Source organism: Homarus americanus, unplaced genomic scaffold, assembly GCF_018991925.1.
Source record: "Homarus americanus isolate GMGI-L3 unplaced genomic scaffold, GMGI_Hamer_2.0 scaffold54679, whole genome shotgun sequence".
Classification (NCBI taxonomy): Eukaryota; Metazoa; Arthropoda; class Malacostraca; order Decapoda; family Nephropidae; genus Homarus; species Homarus americanus.
Genome location: NW_024722701.1, coordinates 3,423,047 through 3,429,640, shown reverse-complemented (window position 1 = coordinate 3,429,640; position 6,594 = coordinate 3,423,047). Strand labels below are relative to the sequence as shown.

The 6,594-nt window shown below is 39.8% G+C and overlaps 1 protein-coding gene across 4 annotated transcripts in view; it reads left to right on the top strand.

Annotated features, from left to right (window-relative positions):
• Positions 1-1,098: 1,098 nt before the first annotated feature.
• Positions 1,099-6,594, top strand: part of LOC121863094 (basic proline-rich protein-like) — a 41,648-nt gene continuing 36,152 nt past the window's right edge. For all 4 annotated transcript variants that reach the window (XM_042361591.1, XM_042361592.1, XM_042361590.1 and 1 more), the window contains exon 1: positions 1,099-1,158. The gene's annotated coding sequence lies outside the window, so the exon portion shown is untranslated. The remainder of the gene's footprint in view (positions 1,159-6,594) is intronic.

Sequence of the window (6,594 nt, the reverse complement as noted above, 5' to 3'; positions counted from 1 at the left end):
GTTTACCCATTAAACTTTATATATTTTTCTTAGTATTTTCCTACAGTACAAAATTTAGACGAATTTAAGAATAGGTTGTGTATAAACTTATTAAGCTTGTTATCTTTCTAAGTATCTTGAAAAATATGTATGATATACTATAAAAATGAGAAGCAAACAATATTTAAAGTCAAAATACGAAATGGCTGTCAGTGAAGTGTGTGTGTGCGTGTGTGTGTGTGTGTGTGTGTGTGTGTGTGTGTTTGGCGCTTGTTTGTACACTCGTGACCGTGAAGTGTAAGAAGAGAGAGTGAGAAGAAAGATAGATTAGTAAGGACAGAGAGAGAGAGAGAATGCGTTAGGGGCGAGGGGTGTGTGATTCGTTTAGCCTGTTCGCTACACCTGCACGTCAACCTGCAATATGGCAACACAACTAGAGGAAAAACCCACAGGGGCCCGGCCACCTCTCTTTCTTTCCCAGGACACACACGGGTCTTACATTATAACAACAACCTCTGTAAAACCATCCAATAGTCTAGCAAAAAAGAAAAACAACAGAATATATTGTTATTATTTATTTATTTATTTATCTCTTAATTTTTAATGGGTAAATATAGTTAGATGTGATTTCGTTGGCTGTTTTATTGAAAAAAAGGGTGAAATTGTTGATCCTCCTGGGATAAAAAATACCCATCCAAGAGTTCTTCCTTTACGCCAAGACCACACTACCAGGGGAGCTTTTGTGCCCTCCCGAATTTTAAGAGGTTCCAAACCTTTAGAAAACTGTAAATCAATGTGTAAACCAGGCCGTAAAAGTCTCTTATTCTCACTCTGCTTCCTATCTTAATTTAAATTTATTGCTATTTAATCTCGAATTTTTTTTATTGTTCATTCGTAAACGCATAACGGAACTAGCCCCCGCCCCCCCCCTCCAAAAAAAGAAAGGATGTATCGTACTGAATCGAACTCTTGACACCGACTTGGATAAATATAAACAAAAGAGGATAAAAAAATACCTCTTACGTAATGCCTAGTGAGGGAAAAATGGTGGTAATAAATGAGTAATCGGTGACTGTGGTGGAGAACGAGGTGATATAAGAGCGGCGTCGTACTGGTGTGGGCAGTTGTTGTGGTGCTCTGTGTGAGGGCGGAGAGGTTCAATCAGACTCCTGTGGCAGAGTGAGTACCTTGACACACACACACACACACACACGTATCTCTAAATCAATTATTTCCTTTTAGCTAATTTTTTAAACAGTTATTTTTTATTTTACGTCTTTCAATTCCATATACATTTATAAATTACAATTGTGTTACGTTCAGTATTACATAGCAGTGTTTGTGTTACGTTCATTATTACATAGCAGTGTTTGTGTTACGTTCATTATTACAGTAGAGTTTGTGTTACGTTCATTATTACATAACAGTGTTTGTGTTACGTTCATTATTAAATAGCAGTGTTTGTGTTACGTTCATTATTATATAGCAGTGTTTGTGTTACGTTCATTATTACATAGCAGTGTTTGTGTTACGTTCATTATTATATAGCAGTGTTTGTGTTACGTTCAGTATTACATAGCAGTGTTTGTGTTACGTTCATTATTAAATACAGGTGTTTGTGTTACGTTCATTATTATATAGCAGTGTTTGTTACGTTCAGTATTACATAGGAGTGTTTGTGTTACGTTCAGTATTACATAGCAGTGTTTGTGTTACGTTCAGTATTACATAGGAGTGTTTGTTACGTTCAGTATTACATAGGAGTGTTTGTTACGTTCAGTATTACATAGGGGTGTTTGTGTTACGTTCAGTATTACATATCAGTGTTGTGTTACGTTCAGTATTACATAGCAGTGTTTGTGTTACGTTCAGTATTACATAGGGGTGTTTGTGTTACGTTCAGTATTACATATCAGTGTTTGTGTTACGTTCAGTATTACATAGGAGTGTTTGTGTTACGTTCAGTATTACAGCAGTGTTTGTGTTACGTTCAGTATTACATAGGAGTGTTTGTGTTACGTTCAGTATTACATAGCATACGTCACAAGAAGAAAAACCCCTCTTTCTCAATATTTCTTTCTTTCTTTCTCACTGTCTCTCTATCTCTAAAGAAAAATCCGATTATTTAACAGTAAGAAATGAACCAGAAATAGCCATACTTATTATTTAAATGACCCGAGATAAGTTATACGCGTTAAGGCTCCCTGGCAAGAGATACATTTACATAATAAATAATAATAATAACAACATACAGAAAGTATCACGTTACTCAAATACCTGGCTAAATTTATCTAACTGTTCGTATGTTCAATGTCTTCTATTAACTGGTGATGTGAGACTGTATCTAACTGTTCGTATGTTCAATGTCTTCTATTAACTGGTGATGTGAGACTGTATCTAACTGTTCGTATGTTCAATGTCTTCTATTAACTGGTGATGTGAGACTGTATCTAACTGTTCGTATGTTCAATGTCTTCTATTAACTGGTGATGTGAGACTGTATCTAACTGTTCGTATGTTCAATGTCTTCTATTAACTGGTGATGTGAGACTGTATCTAACTGTTCGTATGTTCAATGTCTTCTATTAACTGGTGATGTGAGACTGTATCTAACTGTTCGTATGTTCAATGTCTTCTATTAACTGGTGATGTGAGACTGTATCTAACTGTTCGTATGTTCAATGTCTTCTTTAACTGGTGATGTGAGACTGTATCTAACTGTTCGTATGTTCAATGTCTTCTATTAACTGGTGATGTGAGACTGTATCTAACTGTTCGTATGTTCAATGTCTCTATTAACTGGTGATGTGAGACTGTATCTAACTGTTCGTATGTTCAATGTCTTCTATTAACTGGTGATGTGAGACTGTATCTAACTGTTCGTATGTTCAATGTCTTCTATTAACTGGTGATGTGAGACTGTATCTAACTGTTCGTATGTTCAATGTCTTCTATTAACTGGTGATGTGAGACTGTATCTAACTGTTCGTATGTTCAATGTCTTCTATTAACTGGTGATGTGAGACTGTATCTAACTTGTTCGTATGTTCAATGTCTTCTATTAACTGGTGATGTGAGACTGTATCTAACTGTTCGTATGTTCAATGTCTTCTATTAACTGGTGATGTGAGACTGTATCTAACTGTTCGTATGTTCAATGTCTTCTATAAACTGGTGATGTGAGACTGTATCTAACTGTTCGTATGTTCAATGTCTTCTATTAACTGGTGATGTGAGACTGTATCTAACTGTTCGTATGTTCAATGTCTTCTATTAACTGGTGATGTGAGACTGTATCTAACTGTTCGTATGTTCAATGTCTTCTATTAACTGGTGATGCGCGACTGTATCTAACTGGCTCATAGCTACGACACGAAGATGGATTCTCAAATGATCGAAAAGTTAAATGTTCCCTTTAACTGATAATGCGAAAACGTATGTAACTGGGTCCATTAACCTACGACAGATTCCCAAAGATTCTTACGCTAAATATTTCATGAAATGTGATGTCAGAACTTAACCAACTGATCCGGAAAAGAAAAGAAAAAGTCAATGGCGTCGAAATTACACTGTGACTCTACAGGTAATTCGATAAGTCATCTTATCCCAATAACAGGTAAAAGATTCGCAGAGGAGCCTTAAGAGACGGGGTGGGTGGGGGCTGGTGGGGTAGAGGGTGGGGGCTGGTGGGGTAGAGGGTGGGGGCTGGTGGGTAGAGGGTGGGGGCTGGTGGGGTAGAGGTGGAGGGGTGGGGGGCTGGTGGGGTAGAGGGGTGGGGGCTGGTGGGGTAGAGGTGGAGGTGGGGTTGAAGGTGGTGGAAGGGTGGGGGCTGGTGGGGTAGAGGGTGGGGGCTGGGTGGGGTGGGGTGGAGGGTGGGGTTGAGGGTGGAGGTGGGGTTGAGGGTGGAGGGGGTGGGGGTTGAAGGTGGAGGGTGGGTGAGCCAATGGTAGACGACCGCAGCTAATTTCACCTGTGGAGATTTCAACGCCGTGTAGATAGTGGTTTTGGCTCCTTCCTTCCTGCCTTCTTCCAACCAACTAATACTGTTACTACTACTACTTATACTACTACTACTTATACTACTACTACTGTTACAACTACTTGTTACTACTACTTATACTACTACTACTGTTACTACTACTACTTATACTACTACTGTTACTACTACTACTGTTACTACTACTACTGTTACTACTACTACTTATACTACTACTACTTATACTACTACTACTGTTACAATACTGTTACTACTACTACTTATACTACTACTACTGTTACTACTACTACTGTTACTACTACTACTGTTACTACTACTACTTATAATACTACGACTTATACTACTACTACTGTTACTACTACTTATACTACTACTATATATACTACTACTACTGTTACTACTACTACTGTTACTACTACTACTTATACTACTACTACTACTACCTTTACCTCTGCTTTTAAAATTATCAAAACAATCGCCCTTACCAATTACCATTACCATCACCACCACCACCACCTCCTCCTCCTCCTCTTCCATTAACTAGAAACATATTGACACATTTAACAAGAACGCTTCATCTAGATCTTAGTCTTGGAGTCTTCGATACTCTCTAGCTAAGGTAGAGTCTCAGTGTAATAAACAGAGAGAGAGAGAGAGAGAGATCCACTAATCTCAAAAACACTCGCTGTACACGTGTGTATGTGTGCGTGTGTTTGTCTACGTATCACATCAATAAACAAGTGACCTCTCCCTCCCTCCCCTACACCTGCTTCTCACGTGAGTTTGCTACTGTAGTCTCTCTCTCTCTCTCCCTCTGCACATGTTAGGCATCCTTTACACGACCATAAACGCCTCTGGACATACAGATAAACCTTGGAGCTATTCTGTATCAAGACATCACCACACATCCATGATACAGGTTCAGAGCACGGGGTTAAGTATTCAGGCTTATATCAACACAATCAGCTGATGCGTCTCTGTTTCTCGGGCACGTGTAGGCAGTGGGCCCTTGTGAGATGCCCTTGTGAGATGCCCTTGTGAGATGCCCATGTGAGATGCCCTTGTGAGATGCCCTTGTGAGATGCACTTTAAGATTCTGCTGCAGTTTTACATGTCATTCAAATAAATGTTATCTGATCTTATATTTACAACTTCCATCACTCTATAAAAAAATCATTACTCGTCTTCAAACCTCTTCTGATACCTTTTGCTGCGATAATATAGACACATAAGTCTATTTCAGGCACTAACTTTCAACTTCTGACATAGAGTTTCAGATGTGATTTTGACATTATGAGTTACCCTATGAAGCATCAAATCCCATAACACATCTATAAAAGTCTTCGGATCCTCTTTTAATGGACCTCGTTGTGTTACTTATGCAGGAATTCCCCATTGATGTTCTCTAATAACGGAGGAATCATTAGTGCTAGTAATGTCTCGTGTTGTTGTTGTTTTGTTGTTGATAGACAGAGACAGACACCAGAACAGATAGACAGAGACAGACACACAGACAGATAGACAGAGACAGACACACAGACAGATAGACAGAGACAGACACACAGACAGATAGAGACAGACACACAGACAGATAGACAGAGACAGACACACAGACAGATAGACAGAGACAGACACACAGACAGATGAACAGACAGACACACAGACAGATAGCAGACAGACACACAGACAGATAGACAGAGACAGACACACAGACAGATAGCAGAGACAGACACACAGACAGATAGACAGAGACAGACACACAGACAGATAGACAGAGACAGACACACAGACAGATAGACAGAGACAGACACACAGACAGATAGACAGAGACAGACACACAGACAGATAGACAGAGACAGACACACAGACAGATGAACCAGACAGACACACGACAGATAGACAGAGACAGACACACAGACAGATAGACAGAGACAGACACACAGACAGATAGACGAAGGAACAGACACACAGACAGATAGACAGAGACAGACACACAGACAGATAGACAGAGACAGACACACAGACAGATAGACAGAGACAGACACACAGACAGATAGACAGACAACACAGACAGATAGACAGAGACAGACACACACACACACACACACACACACACACACACACACACACACACAGGTTGAGGTGGTGACGTCATGATACTGTTACGTAAACGTTTTAAGTGAGGAAGAAAAGGGTAACCCACTGGTCTCGCTCTCTCTCTCTCTCGCTCTCTATCCACCCATCTGCCCAATCCTGGTAAAGTAAGTCCTTAGATTTACATGAGATACTGAAGATTAGTCTAGTCCAATCACTGTATACCTCTTCTGATTGGCTAATAGGGTGTTCTCTCTCTCTCTCTCTCTCTCTTTTGTCTGTGTCTGTCTGTCTGAAATTTATTGTGTGTGTGTGTGTGTGTGTGTGTGTGTAAGTTGTCCTTTGGATAGTAAGTAATTTTGTCTCGTTGTAGATTCGGTGTATTTATGTCTTTGGAAGAGGAAAACGATGAAAACAAACTGATTATCGAGAGAGAGAGAGAGAGAGAGAGAGAGAGAGAGAGAGCATGTCGTGTCGGTGCCCATTGAGCCTCATCGTGGTGGCCTAGCCGTCAGCTGATGATG